At 42.3% G+C, this 21,612-nt stretch overlaps 1 protein-coding gene across 1 annotated transcript in view; it reads right to left on the minus strand.

The window, feature by feature from the left end:
- The window catches only part of LOC114769763 (galaxin), a 34,866-nt gene extending 20,709 nt beyond the window's left edge, over positions 1-14,157 (minus strand). The window contains exon 1 of the mRNA XM_028963086.1: positions 14,033-14,157. The gene's annotated coding sequence lies outside the window, so the exon portion shown is untranslated. The remainder of the gene's footprint in view (positions 1-14,032) is intronic.
- Positions 14,158-21,612: the final 7,455 nt, after the last annotated feature.

A 21,612-nucleotide genomic window follows, 5' to 3' on the forward strand; every position in this document is an offset into this window, starting at 1 on the left:
TGCCGGTACAAATCCTGGTCCGCCAAGGTACCACTGAGGTGCCACTGAGCAAAGCACCGTCCCCACACACTGCTCCGCGGGCGCCTGTCATGGCTGCCCACTGCTCACCAAGGGTGATGGTTAAATGCAGGTTCAAATCTCACTTACTACCATTGTGTACCTGAGCAAGACTCTTAACCCTAAATTGCTCCAGGGGGGGACTGTCCCTTACTGATTGTAAGTCGCTCTGGATAAGGGCGTCTGATAAATGCTGTAAATATAAATGTAGGACACATTTCACTGTGTGCACCGTGTGCACAATTTATTGTGTATCACAATAACAATCACTTCACTTTAACTTTCACTTTATGAAGGTCAGAACTTCAAATTTGTTCCAACCGGTCATTGCTATCCTTACCTCCCAAAACACATGCATTTGTTCAGCAACTCTGATGTCAGAGTTGCTGTTGGCATTGATTGGCAGAAAAACAGTATTACACTTTGTTTTGCAATCCTACATATTTACTTGCAAGAGGCAGTAAAAGGAAAACCACAGAAACCAAGAGAGGCTGTTTATTTTGCGTCACCAGGTGCAGAAATGGGCGTGTCAGGTGCAGAAATGGGACCCACATCAAGGCCCAGTGGCTAATGCTGCGTCACGCCCCCAAGGTTGGGGGCTCAAATCTGGGTCCTGGCTTTATCTGTGCAGAGATGGCAATCCCATTTTTGGATTGGGGTTCCTCCAGGTTTGCCGGTTTCCTCTCACCATCCAAAGGCATGCACATCAGGTGGATTGGTGCCTTTCTATTGGTATGAGGGAATTTTGTGAGTGTCCAGTGATTGCCTGTACAGGGGGAGTCCCCGTTCCCAGTGATCTGGGAGAGGCTCTGGAGCCGATTACCAGAATTAATCCTTGGATTGCAGACTTGCAGGAAATCTACAATGATTACAGGCATATATGCTTGCAGATGTGAAAAGTTATTTCACCGATCTTTTTCCAGTAGACGTGCCAAAATCGGGTGGGGAATGGCATTTGGCAGCTGTGGAATGCTTGAGAAAATGGAAAATTGTTGTCTGGGTCAAGACAAATATGTGCAGGCAAGTAAAAGTGTTTCCTTTGTTCCCAGCTGGGACTCCAGGCGCAGTTGGGAGAGTAAATGGTGAGTGACTGCTCAAATCACTGATGCAAAAAATAATATCATATAATATATATAATGTCAAGTCACAATTCATTGTCACTGAATATTTTCAGAGTAAGTTGGTCAATTAAATAAGTGGCTTAATTAAATAATAACAAAACACTGCAGGGAAAAAGTCCTGCAGCGTCTCTACTTTCTGCGGAGGCTGCCGGTCCGGAACAGTTAACTGGTCAGTTAACAGTTAGCTGGTGTCAGTTTAATCTGCTGGTAAACTTCGAGAGAATGACATGCCTCCTGCCTCCCTCAATGACTACCGCCCTGTAGCCCTCACCTCAGTAGTGATTAAGTGCTTTGAATGGCTGGTCAGAGACTTCATCATTTCTTCACTACCGGACACACTCGACCCACTACAGTTTGTGTACCGTCCCAATCGATCCACAGATGACGCCATCTCATATCGCCTCCACACAGCACTCACCCACCTGGACACTCAGAAGGGAAATTATGTTAAAATGCTTTTCATTGACTACAGTTCAGCATTTAACACTATAATCCCTTCCACACTCACCACCAAGCTGGAACACCTGGGACTCAGCTCATCTCTCTGTCAGTGGATCTCCAACTTCCTAACCGGGAGACCACAGGCAGTAAGGATGGGTGGACATGTCCCAGCCACAATCACTCTCAGCACTGGAGCCCCCCAGGGCTGCGTTTTGAGCCCCCTGCTGTACTCCTTGTACACATACGACTGTACAGCCACTACAAACTCCACCACCACCATCAAGTTTGCTGACGACACTGTCGTGGTGGACCTGATCTCTGACAACGACGAGATGGCCTACCTGGAAGAGGTTGGAAATCTGGTGAACTGGTGCTAGAGGAACAATCTCCACCTGAACACCAGCAAGACAAAGCAGTTAATAGTGGACTTCAGTACAAAGCAGGAGAGGAACTACCAAACCCCTGTTATCAACAGGAGCCCAGTGGAGAGAGTGGACAGCTTCCGTTACCTCGGTGTTAACATCACGCAGGACCTGTCATGGTCCTGTCACATCAACACCGTGGTGAAAAAGGCCCGACAGCGTCTCTACCACCTCTGGCGCCTGAGAGACTTCAGACTGCCCTCCAAGGTGCTCGGGAACTTCTACTCCTGCACCATAGAGAGCATCCTGACGGGAAATATCTCAACCTGTTTCGGGAACAGCACCATGAAGGACAGGCGAGCCCTACAGTGGGTGGTTCGATCAGCTGAACGAATCATCCGTACCATGCTCCCTGACCTTCAATCTATCTACAGCAAACAGTGCTGTACCAGGGCCAGGAAGATAGTGAAGGACCTATGCCACCCCAACAATGGACTTCTCTCTGCTGCGATCAGGGAAAAGCTTCCGCTCCCTGAAGTCCAACACAGAGAGAATGAGGAGGAGCTTCTTCCTACAGGCTGTCCGAGCTCTCAACAACAACAGTACATAGAACTCCAGCACTTTCACCTTCAAGCACTCTGGACTCTTTCACTCATTCGCACACCTTCACCCTTCTTGTCACACATATTTTATGTTAAAAGACGTAAAAGTGTCATATTTGGTTATGTTTGCATTATTTGCATATTGGTTTTCATTGTATACTTGCAACATTTGCAATACTGTGATCTGTAGTAGTCGCAAAATGCATTTCACTGCATATCATACCATGTATGACTATGTATGTGACAAATAAAATTTGAATTCAAATTTAAATAACATATTGTCGCTTCAGTCCAAGTACTCATAATTGAAACAAATCCCATCATAGTACAGAGTACTGGGTCAGTGGTGGAAAGCGGCCCAGTAATCAGAAGTTTGCCGGTTCAAATCCCGGTCTGCCAAGGTGCCACTGAGCAAAGTACCGTCCCCTTTCATGACTGCCCACTGCTCACTAAGGGTGTTGGTTAAATGCAGAGAACACAATTCATTGTGTGCACCGTGTGCTGTGCTGCTATGTATCACAATCACTTCACTTCCACTTTTCACTAAAGAGAATTGGCTCTGTTAAGAGTCCTTAATGACATTCTCTTTTCAAATTATTCTGTGCTACTTGTGCTTCTCGATTTAACCGCAGCTTTCAATACAGGTGATCCTGATATTCTTACTTCAAGGCGGGATCATTGGGTAGGTATTAGGAGTGCGACCATCAAATGGTTTGAATCTTATCTCTCTGATAGAAGCCTCTGAGGACTCTTTTTTTTTTCAGCTTCACTTGGGGGGTGCCAAAAGGCTCCCTCTTTTATTTCCGTTTTATGTTCTCGACTGTTTAACTGATGTCAAGAGGTGGGTGGCCTTAAATTTCCTGGACCTAAATGAGAGTAAGGCATGTAAAATGCGTCTGAAAAGGGAGAATTCCAACTTGGCCAATGAAGAAGGGCATCAGAGAATTTGATCTTGCTTATCTGACTGCCATCAGAGTTAGCGATTTTGTGTGAAGTTTCACTTGAGTTGATGTATTATCAACTGTACTGTGTTTCCTGGGGGAACCGTTTTCAGGAGCACACTTCTCATTTCATGTGCATTAAGCAGAGTGTGCATGCTCTGCTGAAAGATTAATCTTATGAAGATCTCTTCCCATTTTCTCCCCTTGAGCTAACATGGCCAATGAGGTATGAGAAACTGCGTTATTATGCGTGTAAAATTGCCGGACGTGGGTGTACGATAGCGAATACCAGCGTGCTGATTGCTGTCCATTTGTCTTAGTTCTCACGGCATACCTAAGATGCCATAAATGCCAAAAGGAACTCCTTGTGTCTCGTGATTAATTATTAGCAATGTATTCAGATGTTAGCTGGACATTCAGAGGCATGGCATAATAGAATTATCAAGAGAGAAAGGCCCAGAAGCTGGGGCAGAACCCCCGAGTCTCCGATGGAGGAGGAAAAGAAGAGACCGCAGCCTTCAAGAGAACCTATTTTGTACTCTTTTAAAATGGACTCAATTCTAAAACTAGATGCACAGGTTAACAATATTGTAAAATAATGCTTTTTACAGTTGAGGCGCCTGTCCAAACTCAAACCAGTTCTTTCCAAACAAAATCTGGAAACAGTGATTTCAAGCTTTCATTACAACCATCCTTGACTTCTGTAATTCATTGCTTTGTGGCATCAGCCAGACATCTCTGGCTCACCTACAATTAGGTCAAAGTGCAACTGCACATTTTCTCATGGAGACAGACAGGCGAGATCTCATAACCCCGATCTTAGCCTCACTACACTGGCTCCCTGTTTCAATGAATGGCTCGGCTCCAGCCTATTTGGCAGACCTAACTCATTCTTTCACTCTACTCTGTTCTCTCAGGTCCTCGGACCAGAGACTACTGTCTGTTCCTATCTGGTCAACAATCTGGTTTTTGTTGGTCCTTATTAAAAATCCCTTCCAGAGATGTCTCATCTCTGGGCCTTCTTCAACCCTTGGGCGTGACCAAGATAGACAAAACATTAGTAAGGTTTTTGCAATGTATATGTAGTGCGCTCAGACCAATGCTTAATACAAACATATATGACAGCATAATAAACAAGTCAATATGAAAAGCTGTTAGAGACAGTAACACCAAGGCCAGAGTGCGTTCTCAGGCCCAGCTGGTTTGTGAATATAAACCAGCTAACAAAACGTTCTGCACACACATTAACAAGAACACTGAAAGCATGATCAATACACAGCTCAAATTTTGTTATGTGCATTGTGTGCTGTGCTGTTTCAAACTGACAAATAATCAATTTTAACTTTAAATTGAGCCATGGTTCCCGTGGAACAAGTCATGGGCAAGTCATTTGTATTTACAGCATTTGGCAGATGCCCTTATCCAGAGCAACTTACATATTTTAAGCCACTTGTTTACATATTTTGAGCCACTCATTGAAATCCCACCTTTGGTTCTCTAGGACCTGGTCTATAAATGCCATTAGTTTTAAGGTCCCCTGACATGGACATTTTATTTTGCTTTTATTTCACGTGACCCAGGTAACACGTAAACGGGTGACGCGAATTTAAACACGCAACAGGCGCACGCCGTTGCTCGGTCATTGATTGGCATTCGTCATCTCCACGCAGCTCTGGATCATCTCAGTTCATTCCTTCTTCTCGTCCTGTTTTATCTACGCGAGTGTCAACATCCGTGTGTGTGTCACTGGGTCTACTGATCCGCGCTCGCAGAGTAGAACGGTGGCGAATCACCTGCCTGTTTTGGATACGCGAGGAGGAGAGCGGCCTGTAGAAGTTGAGCAGGCATTCACGGAAATGGCGTCAACACACCATTCACCAACTGCAATGCTCGGCGCAGACAGGAATTTGTGTCACATTTTTACCCCCCTTGTGCCAAATTTCAGATCCGGTCGTCTGAGCTGCCGCTCTCTGAACGGCGAAGCAAAATGTCCAAATCTCTCTTTATACCTACACCATGTCCAGCCCCTGCTAGACCACAGACAGGCGCGGGGACTCCTTGCTGTATGGAAGAGGCCAGGACCCTGATTTAGCGGGTCGGAAACCCGGTTTCGTCCTCTTGGACATATGTCATGGACAGTGAGAGTTATGTGGGCTTGGCCCACAGAATGTTTTAATCTTTTTTATTAACAACGTTAGAAATGTTAGAAATATTTAATTTGCGTGCGCATATTCTTATAATAATCTATATTATTTATAGGTGCAGGAAGGAGAGACACATGATTTTGTGACCGTATGGTTTGCTTTCTGTGCAGGTATGCGATTTTGTACATTGTATATATATATATATGTTATTATTGCATTCCTCTTGGACACGCCATGGACAGTGAGAGGTGCAGGAAAGAGAAATACGCGATTTTGTGACCGTATGGTTTGCTTTCTGTGCAGTGAGAGCAATACAGCGATCTCATGGTACCGTCTCATAATTTGTTGTGCAACAGAAAAAAACACAACGCAGAAGGAAAAACGCTACATTAGCAATGATATATTAAATAAAACAGCTAAACAATAACGCAGGGAATTGGACATTAGAAATATGTGGGACACTGATATGGGATATGTGAGATATGTGAGGGGGCTGACTGGGAGACAAACCAGGACAGAAGTACCAGAACATCACATCTAGGGTCCTCTGACTCACAGTATTTTCCTAACCCTTGCTCAGAGGCTAGTTCAGATGGAAATGAATATGGCGAATTGCAGTTTATGGACAAGGTGAAACATTAAGTGTCACCAGTCCCGTCTGCGGTCCCCTTCGGTCGTGCCTCAACTTGTCTGCTTTCCACCTACATCCTATGTCAGCTCATGTATGCATTATTGTCTGCATTACCCCGCACCACCAGAGTGTTTTTAAGGACTTGGCTTTGTTCATGTCAATGCTATTTGTTATATGTATGTGTATCTGTGCCAAGTATTCATACTCGGTCCCTTTTTGTTTTTCCTGGAATAAATTCTTGAACAAATTCAGTGAACCTGTCTAGCCACTACTGCCTCTGTCTAAGAACGTGTCAGAGCACAGCTCTTCACTGTTTCTGTTTTTGACACTGCCAGTGACCTTCCTCTGTTTCCATCCCTGTCAGTGCCTGAACTCGTCTTGCCGCGACCTTATCTGCCCCTGTCCCTGTGTCTCGGCCAACCTTGCCTAGTCAAATTAATTGTATGTATTACTTCCGTATTGATTTTACATATTTCTTTTGATATTTATGTCCTTATTTATTATCTTGTGTTTTATGTGACCTCATGTGTATTTATTTGCTTGATGTAAACCCAGCATTTGATGATGCATGACAGTGTATTTCTTGGTGCCGGTCCAGGCGCGGGTAAATGTGGATTGTTGCTTAAGGAAAGGAATTCGTAAAAAGACTGTTGCCTGGTGAATTGTGCTGACCAGACCGGTTGATCCGCTATGGCGACCTCTAACGTGAGAAGCCGAGAGAAGATGACGACTATTTTCTTGATGGAGAAGCTACAGCTTTTGCACAGCACATTATTTTCATGACCATTTACGTTGGTAGATTCTCACTGAAGGCATCAAAACTATGAATGAACACATGTGGAGTTATGTACTTAATAAAAGAAGGTGAAATAACTGAAAACATGTTTTATATTCTAGTTTCTTTGCTCTGATTACTGCTTTGCACACTCTTGGCATTCTCTCGATGAGCTGAATGCTTTTCCAACAGTCTTGAAGGAGTTCCCAGAGGTGTTTAGCACTTGTTGGCGCCTTTGCCTTCACTCTGCGGTCCAGCTCACCCCAAACCATCTGGATTGGGTTCAGATCCGGTGACTGTGGAGGCCAGGTCTCCACTTTTTGTTAAGTACAGAACTCCACATGTGTTGACCTGGTAGTGTACAATGATTCGAAACATTCTGAAAAGCCACTTTTATTTTGCAGTCCATTCTTAATTGAGATCTGTAACTATGCAGCAAGAAACATGTAGCCTAGCTAAGAATTTGACTGTACATAATTATTATAATTAATATTAAATATGGATATTAATGTAACAAAAACTTTCAGAAGATTCATCGACTAACTAATGAAACTACAGGTTGTTATGCAGGATGTGACTGAAAATATAATGCAGTACAATGCAAAGTGGGGTACTTGCCAAAAATATTTGATCTATGTGAATGGCTTTTGAATAAGAAAAAAGATAACATTCTACTGTCCTCAAAGCTTTTGTTTCATCACCTCAATAACATCAAAAGTGCAGTTAACTGTAGTTTCATTGGGTCCAACATTACAGAAACATATTGTGGCTTCTTATGTTTCTTTTTCTTCCTTTTACCATTGAGTCCATGCTTTATCCTTTTTGATGTGTTTGCAAAACCTGATCAACAACTGTCTTCTGTCTTTTCTGTGGCCACATCCTCTTTGGTTTTGAAATGTTTGAAGCTTTCAAACATTTGTTGTTAGTCTCAGCCATAGGTACTACTTTACAATAGATATAACTTTACTGCTCTGCTAAGACCCACACAGAGGTGTGTGTGCTTGTATATCAACTAGAGATGATGTAAATACTATTACCTTGCTATGTAGTTTTTTTAAGGGTGACATGTCGACCTTTCTTTCTGCTGAGGGAATTTCCAGTAATTTACATCATAGCTGGTTCAAGGCAGTGGGGCAGTGGTGGCCTAGCGGTTAAGGAATCAAGAAAATCTCTCATTTTCAAACCAAGCCACAGGCCTCCCACCTCTGTGGAAGTAATAAAGAGTCAAAAGTATTTGAAATTTTTTTAAAAAACATACTGAATTCCTGCAACTGAATAAAAAAATTTGTAATTGAATATGAAATGTAGGCCCTTGGACGAACGGAATGAGGTGGAACCTGGTAATAAGGAAGAATACGTTTACAAGACCACAGGGAACAAAATGCTGTTTATCCCTTATTAAAATTACTTGCATTCCATGCATGCATTCCACATGACAATGAGATAGGATCGGAGGATTTGTTTTTCTTCTATGACGCTAAACTCATTTAGGGAGATTCCATTAAACGTTCAGGTGGCTGTGTCCATGGAATTTTCTCAGCTAAAAATAAAGTTTAAAAAAAAGGAAAGTAAGTAGGTTTCCACACCCATAGGTGAACCCACATTTTTTCAGGCTGATGTAGTGATTCCTTGAACTGGTGCCAGTTTTCTTTTTTTTTTGAGGAGGGTGAAGTCGTCACTCTTCCTGTCAACAAATCCCAAATGATGCAAACCTATGATTTTTTTTCTGAATATGTCACGCCCCCATCTAGGGGTTGGGAAACATGACAACGAAGGAGAGGGATGTGTGAGGCGAGAATACACAAGTGCCAGGCCCAAGTGAAATATTGTGCTTTTATTTACAGTGAGAAGTGGACAACCAACCAAAACGTGCTGTACAAAACAACTACAACCCACAGGAGGACAACACACCATGAAAGGAGAGACTCTACACATGTTGAGGCCAAGTTCTGGAATACACAATAACATTGCCAAAATAAGCTTCACAGTTCAACACATTGGCTAAAACTTCATTAAATGTGGGAACTTCATTAAATGTGGGAATGTAGCAGGCGCGTTCCTCAGGCCACATCAGTGTCATGAGACAGCACATTGGAACGAGAAGGAACATCAGAGAATAATGCAGGAAATGAATGTTATAACGCCTGTACCTCTGTCTCTTGATCGTCTGCCAAGCCTGATCTACTGTGGTCTTAAGGCACATAGGCACTCCACCTAGGCTTAGACCATCCTCCTCAGAAGAATACAGAGATGGTGTTACAGGCCATGGATACAACATTATTAGGCGGCGGCTCTTTCGAAACATATGCTGTAAACATATTCACATGGCATACACACGTTTTCTGTCTCCTATCAGGAGTATGAATTACATAATCAGTGTCATTGAGTTTCGAGTCCAGTTGAGTTTCGAACCAATGTATTTGGCCTAAATGGCAGAGCCAATGGTAGGTAATAAAACTAAAACCCGATCTCCCTGTTGGAATGATTGCGGCATGGATTTGCGATCATAACGGTTATTCATTTTGTTCTGAGCTGAGGACAGTGCGCTACGGGCAGCATCCCATGCACTGTGCAGGCATTCTCAAAAAGTACTAACGTAATCCAATATATTGTTAGACTGAGATTTTCCTGACTCCCAATGCTCACGCAACACCTTCAGAGGTCCCCAAATCAAGTCTCCAAAAAGGAGATCATCAGGACTAAACCCATGCGATTCTTGCATGGTCTCATGAACAGCAAAAAGCAGCAACAGAACAGCTTCATCCCACTCCTTCTCTGTCTCTACACAATACACCCGGAACATGGACTGTATTTGGTGAAAGCGCTCCAGAGTTACTCTTCCTGGATGATGAAGTTACGTGCTTAATGGAGAGTTCTGAGAGGACCTGCTCAAACAATCGTGACACAAAATTAGAACCTTGGTCTGTTTGTACCACTTTAGATAAACCAAAAATAGAAAAGAACCGAATCAGTGCTTTAATGATCAGTTTTGTTTTCAATGAACGAAGAGGAATAGCAGCACATATGATTGTCAGTAAAAACCTAGACCTATACAGTCTAATATGACACGCTCAAATGGTTCTCCAATCACTGGAATAGGCTGAAGTGCAGCTGGTGGAATGGCCTGATTTGGCTTCCCTGCCATACTGTATGTGATTTTGGGCTATAAATGCATATATAAAAAGAAAATGGAAAGATCTGTCCCCTGGCCAAATCGTTACCGAGAATAAACTACTCCTTTCATTGGTAAATAAGGACGGGTAGCGACCCGAAAATAAAATGCTCTCAATATGGACGCAGTGCAAGGGAACAGTTATAAGCGCCATATCCATAAAAGTGTCACGCAATAATTTAATTGGCACACAGTCTTTTCCAGACTCACCCACAGAGACAAACGTGTCAAAAATGAACAAAAATGAGCTCAGGTTGGTGGCCACAGCGGTTGTGAGGCTATTTTTAAATTCTTCCAGCAGAACTAACTCACGTAATTGGTCTACCTATATGTACCATCTAACCCCTATAACTAATACAAAATGCAGCAGCACAACTGATCTTCAACCTTCCCAAATTCTCCCACACCACCCCTCTGCTACGTTCCTTCCACTGGCTCCCAGTAGCTGCACTCATCAGCTTCAAAGTAAAGATAAAGAGGAAGACACTCATTTAGACTCTTCTTGGCCCATCGGTGGTGGAATGAACTTCCCCTTGAGGTCAGAACAGCTCAGTCACTGAGCACATTCAAACGACAGCTCATCTTTAGAGAACATTTAGAGTAACATATTATTGTCTGACTTATGTATAGAATCTACAACATAGTGAATAAAGAGATTGTATTCATAGTTGGGTGTCCTAATGAACCAGAATTGATCACTTCATTGAGTGTAATATGGAAGCATGTTGTAAGTCGCTCTAGATAGTCGCTGCCAAATGCCTTAAATGTAAATGTAATTGCTCCTTCGTGGTAACCTGCAAGAAAAAACACCAGCGACCGAAAGACTTCTCACGTGCAAATTCAACAAACATGACCTATTTGTCTATTCGAAGGCTCCGGAAACGCTGTCTGTATGCTTCGTTTCTCCACTAGACCCATTTTCACAGCACGAAACAAGGTATCTTTCATCTTCCTATCGTCGCTGGACAACAGAATCTCAGAAGGACCGACAGGTTATCTTCCATACTGACTAGTACACAACTCCCTCACTTAGTCACACAAAGCACAAGCTTCACACTAACGCACACACCCAAAACGTTGGAACGGCACTCACCCAAAACTTCTAGTCCCTACTTACCCCAACCAACCCCTCTAACTCACCTAGTCTTCAAAGCTTAGCAGTTGCAGGGCTGACGTTGCACTTTAACCCATCTGTTATGTTGCGGGTCAAATTTCAAATATCTAAAAAAAATAGTTAAAAGTATTTTTTCAGTATGAAACTACTTGTGCTTGGCTTAATAAGAGTAATCAACATATAAAATAAAAATGGTTCATTTCACATATGTGCAACCCCCCCCTACATGTTACTATTACACAGATACTGTTCGGGTCAATTTGACCCGGCAGTCAAAGTGGAGGTTAAAGTGACCTCATCTGTAAGTGCAAGAATGCAGGTGTTATGACTTTTGACGGGAACCTTTTCTGTTCCCGTGGGTAAACTCCGCCCACACTCAATAGAGTTTGCCCACGGGAACAGAAAAAGTTCCCGTAGGCAAACTCCACCCACACTGAGTGGGCACTTAGTAGGGGAAGAGCCAAACATATAAAGATTCTCTGCAAGGGGGTCCTACAACATTACACTCTGAAGCTACATATGATCTAGTCTCTGTCAGAGCTTTAGAAAATGAGCAGCATAAATAAACAGATGACAGCACAGGAGGCTCTGGAACTAATCTTTGATCACGACAGTGAAATAGAGGAGGATGTGTCTGAAGATGAAGACCATCTTGAGGTCAATTCTGAGTCTGATGATTCTGATTATGAGCCAACTGAGGAAGCTTCTATTCATATTCCTCCTAGCAAGGAATTTACATCAAAAAATGGTGAAATACAGTGGTCTTCATCCCCAAATATGCGTCAGGCAAAACTGTCTGCAGAAAACATAATAAAGACAGTGCCAGGGCCCACTAGGATGGCAGTGACTCGTGTAACAGACATCAAGTCAGCTTTTGAGCTTGTCATGACCAACTCAATACAGAAAATCATTCTTGAAATGACAAATTTAGAAGGCAGGCGTGTTTTGGGGGAGAAGTGCATACATGCATATTTGGGAGTCCTCATCCTGGCTGGGGTCTACAAATCAAAGGATGAATCAACAGCCAGTCTGTGGGATGCAGAGATAGGCAGGGCTATATTTCGTGCCACAATGTCTCTGGAGACTTTTCACATTTTCTCCAGAGTAATCTGATTCGATAATCGAGAGACAAGGACTGTCAGAGGGGAGAGAGACAAGCTGGCAGCTTTTAGAACAGTGTGGGACAAGTGGGTAGAGCAACTTCCTCTACTCTATAACCCAGGCCCTAATGTCACTGTGGATGAAAGGCTAGTGGCATTCAGAGGTCGCTGCCCTTTTAGGCAATATATGCCTTCCAAACCAGCCAAATATGGCATAAAAATATGGGCAGCATGTGATGCAAACACCAGCTATGCATTAAACATGCATAAAAATAAAAATTTTAAATCATCAATGTCATGTAAAACTTTTGTTTTATATGTAGGTATTTCCAACATACATTTAAAGTTTAAAAATGCAGTTTTTATGAAAAACAAGTGAATTATCCTCATTGAACCATGATCTGTGAGAGATAAAAAAAAACACGATTACACCAAATATTGATTGAAATGGTTAGTAATGGGGTTAATAATGAAATATAAACGATGTTTATTGGGATTTTTTGGTTTCTGACACTTTTGGATAAGTAAACATGTCCCGGGTCAAATTGACCCAGGAACATTATTGGTGTTTCTAAGAAACGAACATAACAGGAGGGTTAAGCTGCGTACTTCTGACAAAGGCAGCAGCCTGACCGCATATCTACCCCCGAACTAAAAAAAACCCCACAACAAACAGTGCCACGAAGAAGGTCTGCAAGCAAACCAGCTGCAGCACTCTACTGACTAGAGTTTGGGTTACGACTGCATGTCCACAAACACCACCACAGGTCAGACAACAACAGAAAATGAAGAATGGCGACAATCCCAAACAGGTCCCCACTTGTCACGTCCCCATCTAGGGGTTGGGAAACATGACAACAAAGGAGAAATGAGAGACTATACAGTCACACAACAAAGCCACAATTAACAACACTAACCACTTCAACACACAACCAAGGTTTTTCTCTAACTCTGCAACAATTTTCTCCGGCTCCACAACAATGGGCCTCGACTGGTGGCTGGAGTGTTCCTTAAGTGCTCCTGTTTGCTGTGTTGATTGGCTGCCTGATGATGAGGGATTTTTTTAGATTAGATTAGATTAGATTAGATTCAACTTTATTGTCATTACACATATAGAAGTACAGGGCAACGAAATGCAACGAAATCAGTGGGCGGAGCCATAATCCCAATCTCCACCTAGCAGACAGACTAAAAGGGAAAGACGCACCAACAGAGCACCCCAAACCATTCCACGGCCCAAAGGACGTAACAAATAATTCATCATGTCTGACATTTCATTACAGGTGCCATGCTACTTATATTTTCATTGGAAGAAATAGGCATGACATGCGATTCGGAAAAGAAACGTTTGGAAACCATTTGGTTAAACATGTTTAGATTTCCAGTCATTTTAATATCTCTATAAGTTGTACTAATACATGATTTTAGCTACTTTGTCTCTATGGCTGTGGCATTTCAATAAGAAGCTGCATATAATTAATTTTGTCATTAGGCATCCAAATGCATTCCACAAAACCGACACAAATTTTGTATTGTTTCACATTTTAGTATTCTGGTTTCACCTAAGCTTACCTGTGTCCATTTGAAAAGGTGTCTTCTTTGGAGTGGTAGGTGTGTTGCCCACAACAATGCTGGCTTGGTATGTGATGCCCATAGAACTGGCACTTTTTGCAAAATAAAGAAACTGGTGTCCTACATTTGTTCTATCCATCCAGTTAGTCCAGTGCGTCCACAGCACTACTACAGCGTTTTCTCTGTGAGAGAGCAGACAGAGAGAGCGAGAGAGTGAGAGCTAAGAGAGGTGCATAATGACGTAAAAGCATTGACAGGCTCTTACTGGCTCTTTACATACATAGTTTACATACTTGTATTTGTTAAAATAGTGTATTAGTGTACTTTTATTGCAATAGCCCAGCAGTTAATGCAAAATGTAATATTTATATTTATACACATGCTTTCCCTGGTAGTCAGTGTTCCACCGGATGTCACTAAAATACAAAAGCATGCATTAGAAATAGCTAAATCAGGCACTTAAGGCCACAACAATCTATAAAATAAGGATGCATGTAAAACTGCCCCGTCAAAATGACTTAATCATGTCCTTAATACTGTTTCCTTAATCCTTAATACTCATAAACAGCTAACTAGTTCATTTACATAGACCTTATCAGTGGGCTTTCTGATTGACCTTTGACTTTTGTAGTATATGACCCTTTGTGCTTATGACAATTTAAATGTAAAGAAATAAGAAATAGCCAGGATTTAATTATGATTAGTGAGTGAATTTTTACTGTGTCCAGGAGGAGGTGCACATTACTCCTGTGTTTCAGAGCGTCAGCAGCCATGTGGCTCCATATCACAATAATGTAATTGCACACACAAAAGATTAGTCATCTGATTTCCCACAGGATGTAAAAAAAATACAGCTTTTTAAATGTGTTAAATATTCATCAATTAATGATGATAATTTTGACAGCCCTACAAAAATATAATGTGCACAGCACATCTGTAGAGGGGCCTGTGCCCAGTTTTCAGGCCAGCCATGATGAATAAGCAGTTACAGAAAGGGCCTGTACAGGCCTCACCTTAAACATATGCCATGCTGTGGCACATCTCCTGGTTCTCATGACCATTTGTTAATAATAGTCTATGAGAAAGATTACACCTCCTGGTTCTGATGGCCATTCGGAGAAGACAGAATTGATCCTTTTAAAGTCAGGTGGTACAAGCAAAGTAGTTGTCTCATTTCGGCTGCTCACGTTAGGAGTTGCCAGAGCAAATATGCAGATCTGGAACCTGATCCAAAAGCCTCCCCATTTACCCGGGCATGGGACTGGCACCAAGAAATAGAAAGTCACCTGCATCCCATGACTGAGGGCTGACTGAGGAAGCAGGAGGGTCACATCTTGCTCAAAGGATTTTATTAACAATACAAACAAATTATTAGGTGCCTCAGCCCCGGCTGTGACTGTCACAATTTTCCAGTGGCTGGAACAGGTGCTACAAGCAAAGTGAAAATTTGTCACATTATATTTAATAATGGCTACCATGACGTTTCTGCGCTTTTGTTTTGCATGGAGATTCAACACCCCCGTTTTCCATATGTTTGTCAAATGGCAAGAGGTGTGAAATGCCAGCCACAGGTTCTTGTGATACCCCGCCCTGCCTTTGTCTGCCCCAGACGGGAGACCACAGGGGCAGGACAAGACAGAAACAACACATTCTGATTGGTCGGTGACAACTTCCCCTGGGCCAAATGTATAAAGAATTGTTCACATGTCTTTGGAGATCTTTCATTTTCTTTTCTATTTTACCTATTTTTCTCATGGCTTCTCTCTCTTTCTCTCTCTCTCCCTTTACTCTTTCTTTTCATCTTGGTTTTCTCTGTAACATTGGCACAAACTGTGGAAATCCCCATCAGATAGCTGTCCAGAAAAGGCAAGGTCAGAGACAGCACAGGAAAAAGGGTGTGGAAGGGAATCTCAGCACATTCACTCTGTTTGCCAAAATGGGGTTGTATTCACATATGCACACAATTTCACCAGCACCATCACACAACACCCCAAAACCCCATAGTGTCCAAAGTCCAAAAGGTCCAGCAAATAAATCTAAATGAAAAAACGAAATCCTCCTCTGGGATGGATCCATCCTCTGGCGTAGGCGAGTGGAGAGGTGCCATCACTCCAGTTTTGGCATCTTGCCTCGACAGCAGCACATCACTCAGTCCTCAGTATGTTGAGGATACTTCCTCAGGACAAAGAGGACAAATTATTCCTTACCAGTGTTACGTCCTCTGACGTATTTATTTTATGTTTATTGTATTGTAAACATGAATCGTCATGCTACAGTATGTTGTGTTTCTCTCTCTCTCATCTTTTTCCCTTTTTTTTCTTCCTCTCGACTACCACACTGCCGGCTTGGTGGAGCTCAGCTGTGCTTAATTGCACCAATCACCGCTGGATCCACATTGGCTAACGAGGGGAGCTCTGTGGAGTTAAAGGCTGCCGACACCTGAAGGACGGGGGAGGGTGTTTTGTGAACAGGCAGAGTAGAGTAGAGTAGAGTAGAGTAGAGTAGAGTAGAGTAGAGTAGAGTAGAGTAGAGTAGAGTAGAGTAGAGTAGAGTAGAGTAGAGTAGAGTAGAGTAGAGCAGAGCAGAGCAGAGCAGAGCAGAGCAGAGCAGAGCAGAGCAGAGCAGAGCAGAGCAGAGCAGAGCAGAGCAGAGCAGAGCAGAGCAGAGCAGAGCAGAGCAGCTTAGGAGAAGGTGCCCTCCTGCTTTCTGACCCACTCACTAGAGAAGATTGTGTTTTCTCCTGCCTTAGACATTAGCTTGTGTGCTATTGTTTGTGTTATGTGTTAGCTTGTTATTTGTGCTAAGGTGCTAGCCTTAACTTCAACTTCACCCGTTGTCATCTTATGAGTCATTACTACAACCCCATTCCTACTCTTTTCCGAAACTGGAGTTCTTTGTTTTTGTTTACTTACTTATTTTAAGAAGGAGCGGTAGGGAGGAGGACGCCATTTACTTTTGGTCATCTTTTCTCATGTGTTAAGTTAGTAAGGGAGCCAGGTAAGACTTCTGTCGTTTATTTGATATTTTCTTTTGTGAGGTTACCTGAGTTTCTTTAACACTAAGTTAGAACTGTTATGTTTGTTATTTTGGCCTTGTTCCCTCCTGAAGTTTGTTTTGCTCCCTGTTTTGGATATTTGAGTTTGTAAATAAAATCTTTTTTGTTTGGCATTTAAGAATAGTGTGATCTTTTCGGAGTGTTGGGACAGGGGAAAAGCAAATTAGACATGGTATTCAGGTTAGTAGATAAAAAGCTGCTATCTTAATTCGTTTTGTTACTTCTCTTCCACCCCTAGACACGAGGAGAACGTATCACCAGGAAGAAAAAACAAGGAATATCTAACCAAAGGTTCCCAGCAGGACCAGGTCTGTCACAGCAGGAGACATCCTGACACCTCAAAAGATCCACGAGAACCAGAAAATGTAATCAGTCCCACAGATTATTATTACCAGAAGGTCGCAAGAACAAAAAACAGGTTACTGACCCCCACAGACCATTATTACCAAATGGCCACAAGAACAAGAGGATGAGATCTCTCCCACAGACTCTTCACCATGAGAATAGTGGGAAGGCTTTTTAATTTGAGTACTATATATGGATGTATCATGACAATACATGCGTGTTTAGATTTATTCTCATTGGATCAATGTCCCCTGTGACATAAACAGATCTAAGATTTAACAAGTTTGTTAGTGCTAAAACCAAACCATAGCAACATCAAAGGTCTCCAACACTTGCGGGGGTCGTCTTGTGACCCCCCCAAAGTGATCCAGATCGGTTTTAAGAACTCTGCTACCTGTCTTATCCAGTGCTGTGTGTAACATCTGTTGGGTATGTTGGATTGATTTTCATTCTATCTTGTTTTTGGACAACTAAGGAACCATACTTAGTATCTCTGTAACGCTGTGATGATTATGTATCATAATAAATGTGAATATTGATATCTTTAATCTCCAGTCTTATTATAGAATATTTTGTCAACTAAAGTTGTTGGTTATAGGGGGGATCATATGGCAACAAGCCAGATTTATGTACTTCTTGATCCTATAGCACGTAAGCAGGTATTTTGTGTGAACCATGGACTGTTCCTTCCATTCTGCCCCTGGTGTGATCAACCTATACGTCGGTGCAAATCTGCATGGTAGAAAGTTATTTTAATAATTGTACCAACTGGCCACTGTTTTGCTGATCAAGACTCAATAAGTCGGTGCAAATTTGCAGAGTCTTAGTTCCTCCTAACCTTCTAAATTATTCAGTCCCTATTGTCCCTATTGTACCGAGTGAATAATCTTGGTAGCTACATTGGAGTCAGATCATACAGGTTTAAAACCATCATACACGCTAAAACCTTTGCCGTCCTATCAGATTCCGTTATTTGGCTGATAGGCGAGTTTTACAAAGGAAAACTAAATAAAAAAAAAAAAAAAACCCACCTGCCCCATTCCAGGTACATGGCATCAGCAATGTCTACTTAACAAAAAAGGTAAACATACAAGGCCAAGTGTGGAATATACAAACAACGGAGCTTACGTGTGGGTTCCTCTGACTGTGCCCAGAGTTTTTAGCATTCGCCACCTGTTTACACAGCCCTGCTTGTTACTCTATTTGCTGGATCCCATTTGCACCTCACCACGCACACCTAAGATCCATATAGAATGAGGTAGAGGGAGGAAGTAATTTAGTGGGTAAACACACTCGCCTATGAACCAGAAGACCCAGGTTCAAACCCCACTCTCTCTCTCTTTCTCTCACTGTGTCTTGCCTAGTAGGTAAAACATATGCTTTACTTACATCCCACTTACTACCATTGTGCCCCTGAACAAGACACTTAACCCTGAGTGTATCCAGGGGGGACTGTCCCCGTCACTGATTATTTTAAGTCACTCTGGATAAGGGCATCTGATAAATGCCATAAATGTATTAAATGTAGAGTCACTAATCCACCTAGTGGATTGGTGGGAGGAAACCAGAGAACCCGGAGGAAAGCCGCCCTTTCTCAGGACAAACAGGACAAATAAAAAAAAACACACCCCGAATAATGCTTTTATCTTACACTTAGAGCTGTCAAATGTATTTTGTGTATCACACCAACATATTTTATGCTGTTTATCAAACCTGCTGCTACCACGAAGTATCACAGGAGACCCAACCTACCCTGCACACAGAATCTCTGACAAAAAAAGGTCTGTGGGAAGTTTTGGATCAAATATCAAAGATTGCAGGGTGTAAGATGAATGTTGGCAGCCACAGAAATTGGACACTCCTCACAGTCCCTAAGTATACATGGGCCTGGTTGTGTTAAAAGTTCACCCTTCCTGGATCTCACAGACAATAATATTTAATTTACTTCTGCTGGATGCTTTTTCGAATAGTTATCTTTTTCCAAAAGGGGTTCCGTACTCTTGCTTCCCTGTTTTATGTTCACTTGGCATGATAACAACTAAATAACAATTACCAACAGCCTGTATTTATCTTGGAATGACTGCTAGAAATAACTTAATATATAGAACTGATTTCATCCTAGTGAAGCACATTGAGTGAGCTGTGGTTTTATTTTGCATAACAGTGTAAAAAGACCATGGGAGAGAACAGAGTGTAGAAAAACTCTTTCTCCCTAAACTCAAAAGCACTGTATTCAACCACTCCAACTTGATGTCACCTGGCAGAAAGAGGCATGGCACAATAGAGGTTAAAAATTAACAGTTTATAATTTATTAATACCGATAAATAATTATTGTAGTTACATGTGAATATTGAATTTAAAAAGGTTCCAAGGTTACAGAGAAAACAAAAATGAAAAGAAAGAGTAAAGGGGGAGAGAGAGAGAGAAAGAGGCAGAGCCATGAGAAAAAATGAGATGATAGAGCAGGCTCGAAAACCGGAAAATCCGGTTTCGACTGAAAGACAGCTGGGAAAGAAAAGAAAAGAAAAAGGTCCCTTCCCCACGTGTGAGCAGACCTTTATACCCCTGGCCTACAGGAAGTTGTCACTGGCCTACAGGAAGTTGTCACAGACCAATCAGAACCTGTTGTTTCTGATGTCACGCCCCCCGGTGCCTCCCATATGGGGAAGACAAAGAGAGTGGGCGGTCCTGACGGCCGACACCTCACACGTTGAATCCTCATGCAAAACAATTGGCACAGGAATGTCACATTTCTTCAACAAAAGCATGGTCCTGCGATGCCCAATCTTACAACAGTGAATATATTGTTTAAGAATTTTGAAATGGCCTTACAATGTCATTTACAAGGCTTATTACTATGCTGTTTCCAATATAATTCTTTAAGAAATTAAAAGTTATAATCCCTTGGATATATACACTACTCACAATAAGTGAGAGATATTGTTATTTACGTGAGCGATTTTCTTATTTGCTCTGAATTTTAATGAAATAAGTAAAAGTTCCCTTTGATATTACTAGTAATGTATGAGAAACACCATTTTCATTAGTTTAATATTTATTACCCCCCAAAATTAGACAATAGCAGGGATTATAACAAATAACAAAAATTTACAATATCCGTAGCTATTGTTTCCACCATTTGCCACAATGACAGTTTGACAGAGACGTGTCATGCTCCTCACTAGCCTCATGGTTTTGTTGTGAGGCAATGCTTTCCATACAAGTGCTACATGTGGTCACGTGGAGGTGGGGTACGATCATTCAGCTTCAACTGGTCCCAGATGGGGTTCAGGTCAGGGGACATTGATGGCCTTACCATATGAGGCACTCCATCTTCCTGAAGCTGAGCTGTAACAATTCTGCCACGATGTGGTGGATCATTATCATCCATGAACAGAAAGTTGGGGGTGTGCTAGCGGAATTGGGGGGTGATGATGGGTTCTATTGTCTCTCACAACAGGCTACGCAGCTCCTCGTCCAGGCAATGGTCATCTCCAAACTCGACTACTGTAACTCTCTCCTGGCTGGAGCCTCTGCAGTCACCATAAAACCACTCCAGATGGTCCAAAATATGGCAGCCCGCCTCATCTTCAATCAGCCAAAATACACCCATGTTACACCTCTCCTTACCTCCCTCCACTGGCTCCCGGTAGCTGCTCGCATTGAGTTCAAATCCTTGATGCTTGCCTACAGGGCTGTAAATGGAACTGCGCCCTCCTACATCAACACACTACTACCTAGATACACTCCTACACGCTCTCTCAGATCGGCAAACGAAAGGAGACTAAAAATTCCTTCTTCACGGGGTCTCCGATTCCAATCATGTCTGTTCTCCGTTGTTGTCCCTGGCTGGTGGAACAACCTACCCTCCTCCACACGACTAGCCGAGACTATCACCACTTTTAAGAAGAAGGTGAAAACCTTCTTATTCCAAAAATATTACAGACAAATTTAACACATACACATGCATACACATTTAACAAATAAATACAAAATGTATAAATACATTATAATTTTTCTTAGTCTAGCACCCAACACTCTCCGAGCATGTTCTTCAATGACAAGTCTAAGCCTTATCAGGGCTCTTAGTTTGTATACTTGATATTCTATAGAAATCGAACGAGAATTGCTGGTGTCTTCCCATTGTAAGTCGCTTTGGATAAAAGCGTCTGCCAAATA

Source organism: Denticeps clupeoides, chromosome 19 (genome assembly GCF_900700375.1).
Source record: "Denticeps clupeoides chromosome 19, fDenClu1.1, whole genome shotgun sequence".
NCBI lineage: Eukaryota > Metazoa > Chordata > Actinopteri > Clupeiformes > Denticipitidae > Denticeps > Denticeps clupeoides.